The sequence below is a fragment of the Canis lupus genome, chromosome 17 (assembly GCF_048164855.1).
Source record: "Canis lupus baileyi chromosome 17, mCanLup2.hap1, whole genome shotgun sequence".
In the NCBI taxonomy this organism is placed as follows: domain Eukaryota; kingdom Metazoa; phylum Chordata; class Mammalia; order Carnivora; family Canidae; genus Canis; species Canis lupus.
In genome coordinates this window covers 31,181,415-31,202,980 of record NC_132854.1, presented here as the reverse complement: position 1 = coordinate 31,202,980, position 21,566 = coordinate 31,181,415, and positions in this window count along the sequence as shown.

Genomic DNA, 21,566 nt, shown 5'->3' with positions numbered 1-21,566 from the left:
TCCTAGTACTTGTGAATGTGACCTCATTTGGAGATATGGTCCCTGCTGATGTGATCAAATTAAGATGCAGTCACTGAGGTGGGTCCTTCCTCCATGATGGCTGGTGTCCTCAGAAGAAGAGGAAAATTTGGACCCAGTCTCTCTGGGGCAGACAGCCCAGAGAGACTGAGCCAGAGTTTGGGGTAACACTTCCATAAAGGAAAGGATGCTGGGGCTACCAGAAGCTGGATGAGATTAGGAAGGATTCTCCCTTACAGGCTCCCTGCTGACACCTTATTTTTGGACCTCCAGCCTCCAGAACTGTGAGAGAACATATTTCTGTTATTGGAAGCCACTCAGTTTGTGGTATTTCTTTATAGCAGCCCTAGGAAACTAATGCAGTCCCCTTAGTCAATTGTCCAACTTTGATCCAAATAATTGGAAGGTGCCATATGCCCGAAGTATGATACTTTTGCACTTTAGCTGAGCTTGTGGGAAGATTTCTTTTTTCTTTTTTTGCCCTTAGACATTGTAGGAGTAAATAGCCGATGTCCATATCTCTTGTCAAGAATGTATCTGGTGACTATTACTAATAAAAATCTTCTCAAAAAGCTGGGGCAGGGGAGGGATCTGTTCTTTTTTGTCAGAGCTGCATGATTTATTCTCCAATTTCTGGGAAAAGGAAAAAATTTTCAAAGGGAAGAAAAACCAGTTATTTCTTCTAAAACTGAAACTAACGAAGTTCTTTGAAAATGTCTTTTTTTCTTCCTTTAGCCCAGTTCTCATATTTTTCAAGAGAGAGAATCTAAATATAGGCAAGATTCCATTCTTAACGTTGACCATCATTCTTTATTTTTTTAATGCTTCTGCTCTCGTTGGAATCATGGAAGATACTACACCGTGAAATAAAGCCCAAGAAAGAAACAGCCGCGATGTGCTATCTATCATATCTCAGTTAGTCCCTATTACTTTTTTGTATTGAAATGTAACTGATATATAGCAGTGTGTAAGTTTAAGGTATACAATGTGTTGATTTGATACATTTATACCTTGCAATATGATTCCCATGGAAGCATTAACTAGCACCTCTATCCTACCATGGGGCTGCCAACATGGCAGTAGAGCAATCAGGAAAGTGCAGATGTGGGGCAATGGATAAGAGGAACATGATCACATGATCATCCTGAAATAACTCTATGAAAGGCCAGATAGTAAAGGTTGTTGGCTTTGCAGGCTGTGCAGTCTCTGCAACAAATATTAGCACAAATCTACTGTACATAACAAGCAAATGAGTGAGCATAGCCCCCATTACAGTAAAACTCTACAAATGTAGGGATAGGGATTGGATTTGATCTGCAGGCCATGGTTTGCCAAGTCCAGTCTAGAGGATGAGTGCAAACACCTGTAGTTTCTGATGAGATTCTTCATTTGTCAACACCCAGCATGGAAGTGTATGACATTGTATCTAGGAGGACACTGCCTGTAAGTGACTTTTTCCCTGTTTCTCCAAAAATGGGTGTCAGCCACAGCCAGTTACATTTTACACATACAGCCAATGATAGCGGTTTCTAGGAATTACCCAAAGGAGTCTAGAGCTCCTTGGAGATGTGTGAGGACCTTCCTCTGCCACTTGGGACAACTGAGAAACCCTCTGAATTTCAGTGTCTTTCAGCAGTCACACTTTACCATTTGTTGACATATTGCCATACAAATATTCTTTCTCAGAAACAATAGTAGCATGGTAAGCAAAAGGAATCCTTACACAAGTATACTTAGATGCAGAAACCAGTACAGGTCTACAGCCTCACAGCAGCTGATAAACACAGTCTGATGTTCCCATTGAACAAATGCTTAATGACAGTAGAGCTCATATGAATGCCTCTTTATGTCCTTTGTATCCCGTTCTATAAGGGCAGGACACAATATATACTATCATTGGCCACAGAGAGACATAACATGATGCCATCCTGGCCAATTCTCAGAGCCATTCACATGATCTATAAAAATCACAATGGCCTTGAACCCATCATGTGCTCAGAACGTTACCAATTGCAACAATTCCTGTGTAGGGTCATATCGGCACTAAATGTCAGACTTTCAGAAATTTCATGAGCCAAAATTTGACATCGCATGGTATTTTAAAATCAGCCATGTTGGGAATATTTATTTCACAAACATCAGCAAATACTACAAATCGGGATCTTTTTTTTTTTTTCTTTTTCATAGAAACCGATGTTAAACATTTTCCAGAACACAGTGATCCTGCTCCTGCCTTACTATACCAGCCAAAATGTCCTTATGTTTTAATCACATATTCCATCTTGAAATCTCCAGCCACCTGACCACCAGCTTTCAGCCTCTCAATCCCTTCCATTTTGGAATCTACCTGTTTAATCATCCTCCTCTTGCCACAGAACAAGAGAGAAAGGAAATTGGCTGTTATTCCTCCCAGCGACAACACATCTGGTCCACACATCAAAGAATCCATCTCATAATCACTCACGATACTCCTAAAGCAGTTAACAGCTGCTATCACCACAATCATTCTGTAATCCAACCCCACCACCCATAAATCCTCCGAAAGGATGGATAAAATACTTTTAAAAGATTAAATTTAAATGTGAGCAATTAATGAAACAAAGGTAACATTGTATGTCAACTATACTTCAATAAAAGAAATAAATACCAGTGGGCATTTGAAAATATTGAGTGACAAATATTTTAATTTCAGATTAAGTCAAAAGGAGCACATCTCCCATAAGAAATACAGTGCAAGACTAATTCCTCAGACAAGCTGCTTCTGCAAAGTTGAAAAGAAAGAGCAGCTGTGAATTTTGGCTTCAATCCAGCTTGATAAGTTAGAGATGGTCTGCGGCTGTTCATGGAAATTTTAATGTTCACAACTCCACTCTTTAAGATCTATAACAGGGATTGTTTATCCCTTGCGGTTTGCAATTGATTTCTCTCCCACAGAAGGGGAAATAAGCCTTGTTCTAACAGTAAACCCTTCTAGACTGCAATAATAACATAAGATGATGAATCCTATTCTTTCATTATTTTTATGACTGCTCTCCTCCTGCCCTCTCCCCTATGTTTTCTGTGCCTAATGAGACAGAAAAAAATACTGATAAAAAAGGGCTGATTTATCAATAGATTATTCCTGAAATTTACACATAAAATGTATTCTGACTAAAAAAATCACGCTCAATCATCAGCCATAATGTATCCATTTCTACCATTAGAAATTTGTTCCTTTGGCTTAAAAAATTACTATATTAAACTATCCACACTTCAATATGAGTCAAATTATACAAAACTGGAAAAACTTACATTTTTCACACTACAATCTTTGGGTGCCATGTTAACGAGACGCTGGACTGCATTAAAGAAATACATAAATGAGCTTAGACTTGACCAAGAGAGATCTTGATGAAGGATCCTTTGAAGTGTGTCTCTTTTTTTAGAGAGAGAGAGATTTTCTTTCCTTCCTCTTTTATTTCTTTCTTTCAGAGAGAGAAAGCATGAGCAGAGGGAGAAACGGAGAGGGAGAGGGAGATAATATCTAGCAGACTCTGGGCTGAGCACCAAGCCCAGTGTGGGGCTCAATCTCCTGACCCTGAGATCATGTCTTGAGCCAAACCAAGAGTTAGATGCTGCTTAACTGACTGTGCCACCCAGGAACCCTGAAGTGTCTGAACATAGTACCAGCACACATTTATCTCCATGTTGCAAGATAAGATGTTAGGTAATATGCCCAAGATCACAGCACTAGCAGTAAATACTAGAGCTAAGAGTTGAGCCAAGATCTAATTTCAAGATTCTAGTCTTTTTCATATATTGTGTTGCTCAGGGGGGTAGAAATGAGAGACCGACCTCTGGTAATATGCAACAATTTCAGCATTATGGCATGTTTTTGTCCGGAATGACAGCTATCATAGTCTGTGAAAGTACTTAGCAAAAATCTTTGGCCAAAACATGATCTAAGGATTTCATTTTCTGTTCCTTAAAACCCATATATTAGGGATTAACAGGAAGGTGACATTGAGAATTTTCATTTACTAGCACCTGCATTAGCTTTCTGTGGCTGCTTTAAGAGAATATCACAAACCGTATGGCTTAAAACAACAGCAATTTATTTTCTCACAGCTCTGATGACAGAAGTTCAAAATCAAGGTGTCAGCAGGGCCATGCTCTCTCTAGAGGCTCTAGTGAGGAGTCTTTTCCTGGACTCTTTCAGCTTCTGGCAGATGTGGGCATTCCTTGACTTGTAGCCACATCTCTGTCTCCACGTAGCCTTCTCCTCTGTTTGTCTGTATTACTTTTCTTAGCCTCTCTGTTATAAAGATATTTGTGATGACATTGAGGGATCATCCAGATAATCCAGAGTAATTGCCTTATCTCAAAATCCTTAACCTAAATACATTCTGCAAATACCCTTTTTCCAATTAAGACCAAATATAATTTCCAAGGATTGGTACTTATTCTCTTTAGGTCATCATTATTCAACTTACTATAATATCATACTTGGTGAAACCTATTTTTCACTCATATACAGGAGAACTATATATAGTGGTAGTTAGATTATCAATCTATCTTTGCTTCTCTGGACATAATAGGCAAGATACTACTCTTTATCCCTTTTCTTCCCCTATATCCTGACTTACTGTCCCTACTCCCTGTTATTCCCCACACCACCTTCAACCTCCACCAATTGGACCATGGATCTGTTTCTGGAGGACAGGTGAGGCATTGGCTGTAAGTAACACTGTCCTTAAACCTTGGCTACTAGGACCCTTGCCGTGGGTCCAGTACTTTGGAGGACCTTACTCTGGCCTTGCTATGGCGGTACCCCTCCCTACAAAGAGTCCATGGTTCAAGAAGAAGTGCCTACCTAGAGCTCTTGCCACCCCCCCTCCCACTCAAGATCACATTCTGGGAACCTGCAATCTCAAAATTCCCTGCCCAAGGAGCCCCTATGTCTTCCCTCCCAAAGATGGATTGCACTGCCATTATGGACACTCCCAGCCCTAAGAGATGCCCAAGATGAAGCTATTTCATGTGTGAATTCGATTGGATGAAGAGACTGGGACATGCACTCCACTCCAGGCCAGAGCCAAGTGGGAAGTAAAGGTGGGAGAACTATGGGCTAAGAGCATCTATTCATTCTCTGACCCAAAGCCCCGAAAATGTCCAAAGTGGACCTGGTGGTGAGAATGGGGATTAAGGCATGGCTAAGAATGTCTCTTGGCTTTGTCATGGTGAGGTAGGAGACCAGAGAATCCCAGGTCACTGTGGATAGCCAAGCAACTCCTCTGCGGGCTTCATATCTACCAAACACTAAAAACGTATAATGCTTGCTTTAATATGTAAATGGCCTTAATAGTGTTCATACTTTTTGACACAATGATTTTACTTCCTAAAATTTAGCCCTTGAGAATATTTCAAAATACAAAAAAGGCATTATATACAGATGCTCATCCCCCCCACCCCATGTTTTAAGATAATAAAAAGGAAGCATCCCAAATGCTCAGTACAGACAGGTGGCTAAATAAACTGTGGTATATTGAAATCAATGGAACAGAGCTTATAAAAATGTTTACAGATTGTTTTATGACATGGGAAATCTTTATAACTTTGAATAAAAAGTAAAAGATATATGATACAAAATTGTAACTATAAAATGGTTCCACCTGTGTAAAAACTAATTCTAGGGAAAAAAAATGACTTCAAGGAAATAACCAAAATATTAATTATGCACAGAAAGGAGAGTTCTGGATTCTTTTTACTATACTTCATAATTGACAAATTGTCTTCAGTAACACACATTACTTTTATAACCAGATTTTAAGAAGCAACACTAAAAATAAAACTTCTAGACCACTTACACATGGTGTTAATCAGTTTCTTCCCAAAACCACACAAGATGACAGTTAAGAGATATTTTTTTAAGGATATAAAAAGAATAAGAAAGGGGACAACAGCAAAACAACTTTGGAAACTAGGAAGCTGGTGAATAAGAAGTCACTGCTGATATAAAGCTAAGAAAAGTGACCTTGCTACCAGCAGCATGGGGAAGTCAGACTGATCCATAGAAAAGCTTGGGAATTGGAAGAACCTTATTATATAAAAGCTGAAATACAAATGGGCTATAAAAACTGGAGGATCAATGGAAAATCTGCACAGAATTTATTTAGAACCCCAGAAGTCTCTCCCACTCCAACAGAAAACAGCTTCACTCTCTAAAAAAAAGAGTGAATCAGAGGGATTCTGAGCTGAACACATAGGCAGAAGTGAGGGTGAGTGTGTTGGATTGAGAATAAGGATATTAAGTAAATGGTGAAATCCTTGCTTGCTTGCTTCCTCCAGATTGCTGTTAGATAGGCTTACACTTCTCAGATAGGAAACTGACCAAACCAAGAGAAAAGACACATGTACTACGGGGGGGGGGGGGGGGGGGGGGGGGAGGAAAGGGGATCCCTCAGTAAAAAAAATAAATAAACAAAACCATCCATTGGTAAGCCTTTCACACATGCATGGTTATCTGTGAAGTTTATTGCCTCACTCTAAAAAATGAGTGGGATCCAAAGATCATAAGTCATTTGAGAAGTTTCTAACATTCAAGAGAGAAGTTAAGACATCTAAAAAGTAAAAACTCAGGGAAAACAAAAATATTACAGTACACAGAAACTTGAAAACACTAATTTGAAACCTTCAGATAGGTAAAATAGTATCCTTAATCCACAAAAGCAAACACAAGGTCAGATTTCAATTTTTTGGATGGCTGAGTATTTTTCCATTGTGTGTGTGTGTGTGTGTGTGTGTATATATGCCACTTCTTCTTTATCCATTTATCTGTCGATGGACATCTGAGTCTTTCCATAGTTTGCCTATTGTGGACATTGCTGCTGTAGAAATTGTGGTGCAGGTGCCCCCTTCAGATCACTACATTTGGATCTTTGGGTAACTTCCTAGAAGTGCAACTCAGCCATCAAATAAAAAAGAAAGAAAGAAAGAAAGAAAGAAAGAAAGAAAGAAAGAAAGAAAGAAAGAAAGAAAGAAAAAGAAATCTTGCCATTTGCAACAGTGTGGATGGAACTAGAGGCTATTATACTGAGCGAAGCAAGTCAATCAGAGAAAGACAATCTCACTCATATGTGGAATTTAAGAAACAAAACAGAGGATCATAGGGAAAGGAAGGGAAAAATAAAACAAGATGTAATCAGAGAGGTAACAAACCATAGGAGACTCTTAACTATAGGAAACAAACTGAGGGTTGCTGGAGGGGAGGTGGAGGGATGGGTGATGGACATTAAAGAGGGCACATGATGTGTTGAGCACTGAGTGTTAATATGCAACTGATGAATCACTGAACTCTACCTCTGAAACTAATAATATGTTATATGCTAATTAATTGAATTTTAATTTAAAAATTAAGAAGAAGAAAGAGAAATAAAATAAAGTTAAATAAATAAGTTTATCCTTAAAAAAACCCACATGGCTATATAAATCTAAGAATATTAAGGGGACAAAAGGTCTTTGCACTTTACAAATAATATGAGAGCAAAATGAAAATCTCAAACGAAAATGTTTAGAAGCAAAGTTAACCATTGCAGGATGAGTGGTAGAGCTGATCCTTAAACTTAACTTCCCAGGATTCCTCTCCCTTCCTTCCATCGATGCTTGCCCCCATTGTGTTCTCATGGGTGGCGGCTATAGCTTACAGACCTCATCTGTAGCATTCTAAGTCTCCCTTAGAACTGTTTTATCAAAGTATTCTCACTTCATGAGCAATAAAACTTTTTTTGCCAGATTCTACCATTTATCTGGAAATAGAAGAAAAGGTTTCCCCTGCCCCCTGTTTCTCTCGTCATTCTTAAATGCATTCTATGCAATAATTTTATAATACCAATTGCCCACTGGCTGTTTTTTATTTTTCCAGGCAGCCCACACAAAATGGACTCTCCTTTATAGCCTTTGGAAATAGTAAACTTGAATTAGAAAGAGGTATTGACGTGCTCCCAGAGGTGATCCATAGCTCCGGCAGTAACTTCCACAAATATCAGCCAGTGCCATCCGAGGATGCAGCCCCAACTTGAACCATTTGCTCAGCCCTACAACCTCCAAGATCATTCATTACCCACTCCTTCAGCACATTTGCGCTGTATTTGTAGGTGCTGACAACACAAGCCTGTCTCCTTTTATTTCGTTGTTTGAGACTTTCACAGCAGCCAAGGTTCAGATTTAATCATTTGATTCTGATGCACTTTCTTTAACAAATTGTAGCAGCATTAAAGTACAGTATGACAGGTCTGGGACTGTGACAACCCCGTTGATCAGAGTTATTCACACAGCCAATGATCCATCTTGGTGAAAAGTTAAATTCCTGGCTTTATAAAGCTTTTAGACTTTTAATTTAGTGGTAACGAAAGCTTTCACTTGTTTTTGTTGTCATCTGATATGCACTAGAGTTCTAGGAAAACCAAGTAAACAATATTCAGACTGGTTTCTAGTTGCACTGAATCAGAAGCATTATGTAAAACAAAAGTCCATTCAAATAGATGTGTTTTAAAAAACTGCTCTGAGAAAGCTCAATACCTGGACTAGTAAAACAAGTGCATTTGAGGAAGTCATTCACACCAGGAAGGGTCTAATCAATTAGAATTTGCCAAAAATGAAAGCTTTTAGTCTGCCCAAACTACACACTCATACTTTTCAAGTTACAAACTATGTCCTTTGGAACATATAAGTTTATAAGAGCTATAATATTTATCTGATAGACTTCTCAAAATAATTTTGCATATCATCATTTCATTTGATCCCATGTGATACTCTGGTGAATATATCCAGCAGCTCTTATCTTCAATTTATAGATGGTGAAATCACTTGTTATAATGAGTGAAAACGGGCTTCCTTCAAATAAATGTTCCTCCTTTGCATATACCAATGCTTCCAGCAGTAGTTACAAATTAGTTGGAGCTCAATAAATGTTCTGGGGGAAGAGAAACACAAAACTTAAGAAATTATTGATTCTCAGTTATATCTTAAGGGATTTCAAAGGAAAATGTTTGCAAGAATAACACACATGGTAAAGTACTGATGCAGCAAGGGTGTTGATTGCCTAGCTTCCTGAAAGACAGAAAAGGTCTCTTGACTCATCCTCTTAACCTAAGTCATCCCTGGGATGATATGTCAGTCTGGCTTGCTGTATCTTTTACAATATCCCTAGCTCAGAAATCAACAAGGTAAATAAGGTAAAACCTAACTAACATCAGACTACTTGGGGAATGGCTATTAAAGAAAGTTAGTTTGACTATTTTGAATTATACAAAGCAACTCAAAGAATGCCAACAATATCACTTTAGGGGAGAAATAAGTAAAATTTATCATTAGCAAATAAAGTGGTCCTTATTATAAAGGTTGCTTTGTGTCATAGCCCTGTGACAGAGGTGGCCACATTGTTTGGTGATCATCTGTGTCCAAATATAACCCCCTCCACCTCCCACCCCCAGGTTAGGGTCTGGATCATCTTGGTACTGCCAGAACCTATCTGACCCAAGTATTATAGGGACTCAATGAACGTTTGATGAGCAAGTTAATTAATGAATAAATACACTGCTACTGAATGGTTGTTGGATGCATCTTGGCAAAGAAAAAAGCATAGTCTGTAAAGTCAGAAAAATTCAGGTTCACATTCCAGCTCATCCAAACAGAAGCTGCATGATCTTAACTTTCTCAACCGCTTTGAGTCTCCCTTGTCTCAACTGTAAAAGGAGCATAACAGTGGGAAATAATGCCTACCATATAAGGCTGCTTTGACAAAGAAATGAGGGAATGATGTAAGCATTTTATCTGTTTTCCCTGACACTTTGGATGCACTATAAATTCACTTTAACTATGAATTTTTTTTTTTTTTTTACCAAGCAAGCTAAACTTCAGATCTCAAAAGAGCATAGCCCTGAATAATCAAGTTCTAAAACAGAGTTCAACTAATTCACTGTCCTCTTTCAATACACAAGACAGGGAGTGATTAATTAAAAGTGTATACCAGTTAAAGTGTATACCAATTAAAATAACAAAATGAATAAAGCATATGTTACCACCCACCAAAACACCTCTGTGAATACAGCTTTGATGCTAGATTATTAATTTTATTGAGAGTGAATATTCATTTGACTACTGTAAGATTAATAAATTTGTCTCAGTAAATTTGTTGGAATTGGGACTCCATGGTGATTTAGTGACAGCAATTTCTACATAAAAAAGTATGGTTCATGAAATAACCTGGAAACCAAGATTAAGGCCAAACACGATTGAAAGAAATGAAAAAATATTTCCCAAACCTCTGTGGGAATTCCCTACTTCCATTGCTGCAGAGGATAAAAACCTAGCCTGATGTGATTTCTAATTCCCTGTAAGGCTTTCTACAATGCAAATGTCACGGTGAAAAATTTGGCAATTGCTTTCAGGAAGGTAAGTTGCCCAGATCACTAGAAAATGTTTTGACATTTAAGTGACCCTTCCATTCTGTTTTACAAAAGAAGTTCCAATTAAGCTCAAAGCTCTCCTCTTATTTACTATCCTGGCTCTAGAAATGAAGGCCATGAAAAGTTGAATGCTATTTTCGCTGTGGGAGCATGGCTGAGCGCTCTGGGAGAGAGAGCAAGAACCCTCAGCCACCTCCCAAGAAGACAAGAACTGATGAAAATGGCCCTTTGTCCTGAAATTTATCACCATTTCCCCACAGGATTGTTTTTTGTTGTTGTTTCCCCTTGGCTGTGGCCCAAGACAGATGCTCAATTCAGTGGGTAGTGCATGGGGAACAGTCTAATGTTGGAAGGTTCTGGTCCTGATTTTGCTGCAAATTTATCATGTGGTACTGAATAAGCCTCCTCACCCCTCAGAACCTCTGTTTTCTTATCTATTAAATGAGGGGGTTACACCAGATAATTTCTGAGGCCCCTTCCCGCTCCAATTATGGTCAGGAGTGCTGGAAGAAGGTAGAGCTTGTGTAACAATGGGACACCGCAAGACAATCTGCCATCTCCTGCTTCCAGCAGAAAGCCAAATGTTAAAGGGGAACAACCAAAGTGATCTGAAGCTGAAGGGGGGACTCCACAGTTACTCAGCTGAAGGGTCCAGAAATGAGACACAGAGCTCAGCAGGTACAGGCGAGCTCTGGCAATCTAGGGAGTTTGATTTTCATACTTACCTGAAATAATACTGGACAAAAGACACCCTGTTTTCTCTCTAGTTCTAATTAGTATTCTTTCCTTGCAGGTTGCGGGAATCATACCAAAGTAGCTTGATGAGAGAGGAGGAAATGGTTATATGAATAAAATCTAGCACTAGGGAAAAACTGGAATGGTGAATCCTTCAGGAACCCAGGAAGCGCTCTCTTGCTTACTGTCTCTTGTCACTGCTTCCTTCTACATATCTGGTTCTTCCCTTTGTCCCCACCACAGCTCCCCTCTTCCTCCTCCTCTTCTTCTTCCTCCTCCTTCCCCTCCCCCTTCTCCTTTTTATCTTCCCCTTATCCTTCCCAGTAGGCTTTCTCTACTTCCCAAATAGACAAATATCAACCACCGTCCTTGACTTTAGGTGTTACAGTTCTACTCACATCTACAGAAAAACTGGCCTCACTGAACCCATTTCCAATTTCCCTGGACAGAGGTGCTGAATGAATCAGGCCTCTCTATGCCTTGTCCAACTGTGGCCAAAAACTGTTGGCAGGGATCAGGGTGGGGGGCACTCTGGGAGCCATGTGAATAGATGATTCTAAAACTTCAACTGTAGGGTCTAATCTTATTAAGCCCTCCTCAGATATAAAGCAAACTTAGATCACTGGATTCCATTTGCCCATTTGAAATTGGTTATATGAATGTTCAACCTCACTTACCTTCGCGATGGAGCTAATGGTCAAAGCAGTTTTTTAACTGTTGAGATTGATATTATTTTTTTAAGCAGTTCTATGCAATTAAGTAAAATCATATTTAAAATGAGATCTCTTGGGACGCCTGGGTGGCTCAGGGGTTGAGCATCTGCCTTTGGCTAAGGGTGTGATCCCAGAGTCCCAGGATGGAGTCCCACAACGGGCTTCCTTCATGGAGCCTGCTTCTCCCTCTGCCTGCCTCTCTGCTTCTCTTTCCCTGTGTCTCATGAGTAAATAAATAAATAATCTTTAAAAAATAAATAAAATAAAATGAGATCTCTTTAAATGCCTTTCAAAACCTCACTTAATGGAGTTGCTGTTACTTGGTTCACATAATTCTGAATATTGAATTCCAAAGATGATTTTCTCTGGAATTTCTTGAAATAATTTACCTAGTCAATATGAAACATTAGGCTTGAGTTCCCTGATAGGTTATATTTATAGCTTGCATTATATAGAAATTCCAAATTGATGTCAGAACTCTGAGGATAGCTTCAGGAATTGCAAGAAGGAAGAAAGAAATGGCCATTGATATTGGAACATTTCTTTCCTCAGGGAGCATCAAAGAAATGATTGTTAGTTCCTATGAGAGAGTTATAGAGCCCTTCCTTTCTTAGCTACCAAAACATATCAATTTATTTCTACTTACTCATTTACTCACCCAGCAAGTAGTTATTTGTTGTCTACTCTGCAAAAATAATAATTCTCTAGATTCTTTTTTCTACATGTAACCAGATTGGTCATTTGTTACCAAGAGAAAAATGTGTTCCACTATGCCCAATTATGAGTCACTTAAGAGTCATTAAACATCTACCATAAATACATTTTCACAGTTTCCTACTTTTTTTATTCCTGGGTAGAAAAGCACATGTAAGAAAAAATTCAAATGATAGGGAAAGAAATAAAGCAGTAGCTAAAAGTCTCCTGTAATCACATCCCTTCCCTCTGTTAAATTCTCATAGATTTTTTTCCTATGCACACTGATACAAAGTATATATGCATGTCATTAACAAACATATAAATGCACATAAGACACATATACACATTTTTATAATAGAATCAAAATGTACATATTTATTCTGCAACTAGCTTTGGTCACTTGTCAGTGGCCAAATACAAATATTTGCTCTTAGCTACCTCAACCTTTTAGAGGCAACATAATAATCCATTATTTGAATACAGCAAATATCTTTCCAACTATCTCCTAATTGTACTCATTGTAGGTTATTTCCACTTTTTTTTCTATACAAACATTGCTACCATAAACATTCTTATCTGCATATCTTTGTTCGCTTGAGTCAGCATTTCCAAAGAATGAAATCCTAGAAATGGAATCACTACATCAAAGAGCATACACAGTTACCATTTAAGTAATAGCTGCCAAATTGCTTTCCAGAGAGCTTTTACCAAATTACAACCTCACCTAGAATTCACAGCAATGCCTGTTCTCTACACCCAGGCCAGGGCTAAGTATCTAATAAATCACTGCTACTTGTCTAAATGAAGAAAGGTTATTTCAATGTTTTAATTTGCATTTCTTAGCAACACGTATTTACCTACATTTTTTGGGTTTCTTCTGACACTACCGATTTATTTTTCTTTGCTCACTTTCTGTTGGATTAGTCTTTTTACATGGATTTGAGTGAGCTTTAGATAGCGTTGTTGTTAACTCTGTGTTGTCTGCACATTCATTGTCTTTTGTATAACCTTTCTGTGGTTTTGATTGCCTTTCACAGGTCTATGATCCAAGACTAATACAAAAAGTTAAGTACTTGATATAATCAAGAGTATCCTTTTTCCCCTTTGTTTCCTGGTTTCCGCTTCATATCTTCTTGTATTAGTTTCTATGCTGTTTTAACAAATCACCACAAATTGTGGTTTAAGGCAACACACAACTATTAGCATGGGGTTCTAGAGCTCAGTCTTACACTCAAGGTGTTGACCGGGCTGCATTCCTTCCATAGATTCTAAGGAAGAATTCATTTCCTCTCCTTTCCCAGCTTCTAGAGGCTGCCTGCATTCTTTGGCTCACCACCCTAAGCTCCTTCGTCTTTAAATCTAGTGGTGTAGCATTTTCAAATCTCTCTCTTCCTCACCCATTTCTTTCATCATATCTCCCATCTCTATATCAGATGCTGACCTTCCTGCTTCCCTCTGATTAAGACCCTTGAGATTACATTGCACCCACCAGATAACCTAGAATACTCTATGCATCTCAGTTAATTAAATATCCTTACTTTAATTAATCTGCAAAATCCTCTGGTTAGCAAGGTAACATGTTAACAGGCTCCAAAAAGTAGGACATGGACAACTTTTATTGTGGGCTTTTATTCCATCTACCATACTCCTTGATCAAAGGGTTATAAACATTACTCCCTGTATTATCTTCTACTATGTTGTGATTTTGATTTTTTTTATAATTAGAAAAATCTAGGGTCTATTTCAGTATAATATGGACATTTATTTAAACCTCATAAAAGAGGCACCTGGCTGGCTTAGTCAGTAAATCATGTGACTTTTTTTTTTTTAAGATGTATTTATTTATTCATGAGAGACACAGAGAGAAAGGCAGAGACATAGGCAGAGAGAGAAGCAGGCTCACTGCAGGAAGCCTGATGGGGGACTCCACCCTGGACCCAGGATCAGCCCCTGAGCCAAAGGCAGATGTTCAACCACTGAGCCACCAAGGCATCCTGAGCATGTGACTCTTGATGTGACGGTCGTGAGTTTAAGCTTCACATCGGGCATAGAGCATACTTTAAAAAAATAAAAAAATAAGCAAACTTCATAAAAAATATACAAATAAACTTGCCTCTCTTCTACGTCTAGTGCTTTTCTTCTTTCTTCTATTTAACCTCTAAGCTTGCTGAAGTCTCACACATTGGACAACAAATAAATGAAAAGCTCTCTTGACCCTGTAACTTTCTAGATACTGCTCCCCAGTTTTGCTTCCCAGCTGAGTTGCTCTGGGCACTAGCCTGAGCTGCTGCTGGTAACGTGGTCTCAGTTTGTGCCCATGGGAACAAGGCTTCTTTCATCTCACATCTTCTTTCACTGGAGTTCCCAAGTACCTTCCTGCTCCCCAGTCTCATTCCCCATCCTCATTGCTGCTGCCAGAATGTTCTTCCCCAACTTCCAGCCAACTATGTCACTTCCTGGCTGAAAGGCCATCAAAATTTCTCCATTGTCTGCAGGATGCAATGCAAACTCGATGGTGAGGTGTACCTGACTCTGCAGATTTGGACCAAAGAAGACCTCTCCAGGCATCCCTCTGCTAACCGCTTGCATTTTCATCATACTGAACAATATGCAGTTCTGAAGATTCCCAATGTCTTCTTTTACTTCAAGTTCCTGAGTCATGTGGTCCTCCACCTGCAATATCCTGCCCTTCCCCATATCTGCCAGTAAAGGGTCGCTATCTCCCAAGATGCAACTCCAGAGATGCATCATCTGCAGAGTCTTCCCTGACTAGCCTCCCTCCCTCCCAACCCACATCTCATAGACCAGACTTTTTATTACCTTTTCAGTTCCTTTCTTATTCTCTGTAGCTTACAGAAACTAGGGAGATAGCACAGGGATGGTTTGGGGTAGATTCTACAATCTCTCAAAATGAGTGTGCTTCTCCACCCTAAGCCAATCAATATAAACACACAATTACAGAAACACAAGGTGCTTGCTATTGCAAGTGACTTCTCCAGATAAGTTCAAAGGAATGTGTTCAAAGGAACAAGTTCCTCTCCCTAAACCTCTCTATATCTATCAGGCATGAGGGCAGGAAATAGATCTTACTTGATGCACATAAATGAGAAGGAACCGATTATAAGAATTAAGTGCTTACAAAATAGTTGGGAGGGTTGTAGGAGAAGGAACCAAGGGGTGTCCTTGGAACTACTGGATTCAAGAACAGTCTACCATAGGAATCAGGTAGACATGGCCATCAACCCAACTGCTGTAGGCACTGCAACTGTCTTATGAATCCCACAATGGAAGTGACAGGCAGATTGATTTCAGTTGCTGTGACTGCGGCACAACATTCACCACTCTAAGCCAAGCTTATTGATAGATGGCTTTGGCCTCTCCTCTCCTTTCCAAGTCTCACGGAGAATATTAGCTGCAAGAGAGTCTGAGAAAAGTTAGACTTAAGCTTTGCAGCCTTTTGCAACATAAGACAGGATACAGAAAGAGGTGAGAGTGTTTAGAGGTGGGTATGTTTAAAGCCAACCGACCATCCCTATAAATATTTCAGAGCCACCACTACTCTGTACACATCCGAGTACTTGGAATATTCTGAGCTTGTTTAGTGCCTGCCTCCCCCTCAAAGACCCCAAGGATGGGGACAGTGTCAGCTTCATCTCTATCTCAAGGCACCTCATGACTAATTAGCAAGCAATGCACAACACAAAGAATTAATATACATGCATAGAGGGCCAGACGATCTTGTGTACCTATCCCTTCTTGCCTCACTGCATACCCCTTGTCTTACTGATCTTTAAGATCCATGCACAAAGAAAAAGAAGAAATCAATCTATCTCAAGAGCCCAGATTTTGGAGTTAGAAAGGTCTGTGTACAAGTCTAGGTTGTATGATTTTGAGAAATGTATCCTCTCTGAGCTCAGTTTCCATACCTTTCCTTCTTTGAGGGCTTGCTAGAAATGTTGAAGGAGGCAGTGCAGAAAAGCATGTGACAGATGTGGAGCAAGGATGGGGTTTTTTGCCCCCTGCCACTGAGTTCCACCCTGTCTACGTCTCTTCACCCATCTCATGTATCTGCAGTTGGGAGGATAGGAACTAAAAATAACAATATGAAAGACACTACATGGAAGACCAATTTAAACTTTTTTCTGCTGGAACTAATCATCTTAATTATTTTGTCCCTTTAGAGTCTTTTATCTGAATATTTCAAAGGGTGTTACAAGCACAAATTATGATACATAATTGATAACTAGAATAGCTGAGGCTTAGGGGTTGAGTGATTTGTCAGTTGTCTTGTGATCCTCATAAAACCAGCAGCCCACTGGGTTTTTTGTTAGGCTTTTTTTTTTTTCATCTTCTTTTCTTCTCCTTCTCCTTTCTTCTGCTTCTCCTTCCTTCCTTTCTTCTTCTTCTTCTTCTTCTTCTTCTTCTTCTTCTTCTTCTTCTTCTTCTTCTTCTTTCTTCTTCTTCTTCCTTCTTCTTCTTTCTTCTTCTTCTTCCTTCTTCTTCTTCTTCTTCTTCTTCTTCTTCTTCTTCTTCTTTCTTCTTCTTCTTTCTCCTTCTCTCCTCCTCTTCTTCCCCCTCCTCCTCCCTTTCCTCCTCCCCTTCATTCTTTTTCTTCTTCTTCTTCTTCTTTCTTCTTCTTCTTCTTCTTTCTTTTCTTCTTCTTCTTCTTTCTTCTTCTTCTTCTTCTCGTAGTAGTAGTAGTAGTAGTAGTATTTAGTTGCTGCCATTTAAAAACTGATTACCTACAAAATCCTTTTTAAAGATGGCTTGTTGTTGAGTGTTCTGACCAAAATGACATATTTAGGGGGCAGAGAAGAGTAAGAATTGGGGAGACAGGGACTGGATGATCAGATTACTTTTCTGCTTCTAACCTGGTTAAAATTAGGAAACATTTTGTATTTTATCATATAGTTCATTTTTGCTCCAGATTCCTGAAGCTTCCATCTTGAGCAGATTAACATGGTTTGGGCGGCCAGAGAACCAGTTTGATCCCCAACCCTACCTTTCATTAGCTCTGGGACTGGCCTGAATAAGTAGGTAAGATCAGCAATCTTCAAGTTTTGATGTCTCCTATTTGAATTGGTTGAACTGATCAGATGTCCATTCCAGCTCAGGGCTCTGTGAGACTTTGTGCACAACTCTGAGGCCCGTGGACAGTGAGGAACCAGTAGTACTTTTCATCAGTGGCATACAAGAAGCCAAAAATACAGTCTCTTTGCCTTCCTTTCTGAGTAGAAGCAGCAGCAGGCAGCAAAGAAAAGTGAATCATAATTTGTCCTTGCCAGGGCTGGGACAAAGAAACCATCAAGCTGAGAGCTATTGAGTGGTACAGAGGCCAAGCAATGCTGAGGGGAGACACTGAGAAGCCAGCTTACAGCCCTGATGCTGAGGTATTCACTCACAGCCTGGCAGGCACCGAAACCATTGAGCTATTGGTGATTCTATTTAGTGATGCAATCTGCAGTTCTTCACTCTAATAAAATTCCAAATACTTGAAATGGGATTTTTATGCAGAAGCCTTCCATATAATGACTTGGGCCCTTCTATGAGTACATCTAAACTGTGTAGGCATGCAAACTAAGGAAAAATTGTGGGGGAGGGAAGAAATCAGAACGTGATTACAAAAAAAAAAAAAAAAAAAAGAACGTGATTACACTAAAAAAGAGACCTTTGAAAATAGGTAATCCAACTTTTATCCACTCTTATCCCCCTTCCTTTTTATGGATAATAAAAATGAGAATGAGAAGAGAAATTAATGATTTGCTCAAGGTCATCCAGCTTATCAGGATCTGAGTTAATGTAAGCCATCTGATTCCTAGATCAAATCCCACTAACGTATAGGTTATATTTGCATATGCCTTTGTGAATTACATTTGGCTACTTCTGGATTCAATTGGAATCAGAAAAAAAGAAAAGCTGTAAAAAAAAAAAAGAGAGGGAGAGAGAGAGAGAGAGCTAAGAAAAACAACCTCAGTGTGCCACTCCAAAATATATATTTAGATGGGACTTAACCCAGTCTATCTGGTCTAAACTTCCCTTAGGAGGTCCAGGCTGGAAGCACCAGGGGCCCCAGGGACTCCTATTGTGACATCTTCATTGGTCCCATTGTCTCCTTTGGTCTTTCAGTCCGCTATTTTCCAGAAGTCTCTCTTAGATTTCAAGCTCTGCCCCTGGAGTTTCTCATCCTGTAGAGCAGTCCAGCTGGGGAAATCAGACACTTCTTAGTCAGATTTGGTTTAGTAATAATATTTTAAAAAATAAAAATGAAAATCCCAGTGGCTTCCTCAATAAGTATTTATTTCTCACCTGAGTCTACAGGTCAGCAGGAACTCTATCTCTGTTCCGTGTGTGTTCTCATTCTGGGACATGACACAGGCTGAGAGGATAGCCCCTATCAAGGTCCAGTTCTCATGGCAACTGCAAGAGCAACAGGCTGAACCAAACCATGCAGCATAACAGAAGTTGCTGTTTGAATGGGTATAAATAATGTCCACCCACATTCCATCAGCCAAAAAGAGTCACATGGCTCATCCTGAGTATGGAACATAAAAGCACCCATAAGGGACATAAAAGTCCCATGAAAGTTTGGGACTCTAGAGTCATGGCAAGGGCGAAGATGTATCATATTCTTGCAGGAGGAGAAGTAGGCAGTTGGAAACAATAGTGAAACATACCACAGCATAAAAATGCTGGTAGGTGAATGATGCTTTCTTAAAACATAAAAAAAAGCAACAGCTATACCTGGAACAGATCAATTAAAGAAAGTGAAAAACATAAAAACTTGCTCCAAGGCCTTTGCAGGGTGAATAAGAGTTTTCCAGTCTTAAAAGATTGAAAAAGCATTCTATATAGGAAAAACACCATGAACATTAGCATGAATGCATTAAATAACATATTATATTTAGAAAACTAATGAATCACATTTGTTTTCCTTTCATCCTAGCTAGATAACAAAATTCTTTAGAGTATAAAACACATGCATGTACACACACTTAAGATTCAAGGAGAATCACAAGAGAAAGGTGAAGTTTGGGAGATGGCATTATTTACCTGATTCCCTAAAACTTTCTCAAACCCCTGAGACATGACATAGTGGCTAAGGATTTATAACACAAGTAATGGGAGGGAAGGTATAGCTTAGTCCAAACTTGGCACTAAAGGTTCTGAAAGACAAGGAAAGAAACTGTCTTTCACATAGGTGACTATGTTCAGAATATAAAAACAAACCACAAGAAGGTTCCATTCTAGGTAAAATGGAGTAACACTCACCACCCTGTCTCTCCCACTGAATACAGCTATAAAATCTGGACAGAATGCAAGGAGCAGCTATTTAAAGGCTTTGAAAAGTAGCAGGTATATTAGGAAAGCAGACCAAAATCCAAAGTATTGCTAAACTGTGTGGTGAGTTTGCCATTGTTTTTCTCCAGTAGCTCCACCCAGGACTTGAAGGAAATGCTGGAAGAGGCAGGTATCAATGAAGATAGAGAAAGCTCCAAAAGAAGCCACTAGTTCAGCTCAGTGTGTGGGAAAGAAGTCTACCGGCACCACCAGCAGCAGTCTCTGGAAGAGCACACATCCAAAATTCTGTAGAAAGAAATTTCTTCCCTGATTGGAAGAGATGTGGTCCCAAAAGAAAGGGGTAAATCTCTGTTGCTTTTTTTCTCCTCTTGTCCTTCCACCTCTTGGCCTCAGACATAAATGCAGTCATGGAAGTATGTGGCAGTGAGTGGTAAAGAAAGTCCTAAGCTCCTTGGCTGAAAGATTGAAAAAAATATCTCCTAAGAACTGGAAAGCACCAGGGAGGTCATTGAGAGGGAAAAACTTGGGAAACTGATTCCATAAGGTAATTTATGACCCCAAGACTCACTTTGAGCTGGACATGGGTGGATCTAATCCTGAACAGCATGGTAAAGACTTTAAGAACAGAACCAAGATAGAGACCACCACCCATGACCCAGAATTGGCCACTGGTGATGCACATGTGAGATATGAATAGCACTGAAAAGGCTTTATAAATGGAAGAGTATTTAACCACATCCTACAGAAGATTGGTGAAAATGTGCAGCCTAGACCCAACTGGGCTGACTGCCTGCTAAAACAAAAATGCCAACACTTTCCCTTGGATTTAAGCAATATGTACAGTTTCACAATATTCAAAATGTCCAGGATGCAACCCAAATCTACTCAATATATGAAGAACCAAGAAAATCACAACTCACATGAGAAAATAAACAGATGTCACCACCAAGGTGACATACATGCTGAAATTATCTGACAAAGACTTGAAAGCAGCTACTATAAAAAAAAAATGCACCAATAAAAATTCCTAACATAGTTGAAACAGAGAGTTAGAAAGATTTGGCAAAGAAATGGAAGATTGAAAAAAGAATCAGATAGGAATTTTAGAATTGAAAAAATATAGTATCTAAAATAAAAGTTACCATATGGGCTTAATAGCAAAATGGAGATGACAGAGGGAAGATTGAATGAATTTGAAAATAGATCAGGAAATTATCCAGTTTGAACAACGCAAAGGAAACCTGTTTTTTTTTTTAAATGAATCCTAAAGGACTTATGGGATAATATCAAAAGTTCTCACATTCATGTCATAAGAAGTCCAGAATAAAAGGAAAGGACATAATGTAGAAAAAATTTTTTAAAAAACAATGGATGAAAAATTTCTAAATTTTATGAAATACATAAAGTATGGTGAACCCCAAATAGGATAAATAGAAATAAACTCATGCCCACATACATTATAACGAAACTGCTGAACACTAAACACAAAGAAGATATCTTAAAAGCATCCAGAGAAAAATGATGCATTGCTTATATGAGAATAATGATTTTAATTACTATGTATTTCTCATTAGAAACCATGGAGGCTGAAAGATGGGAACACATTTATAGATTATTCCTCCTGGTAACAGCAGAATACACATTACTTTTAAATGCCCAG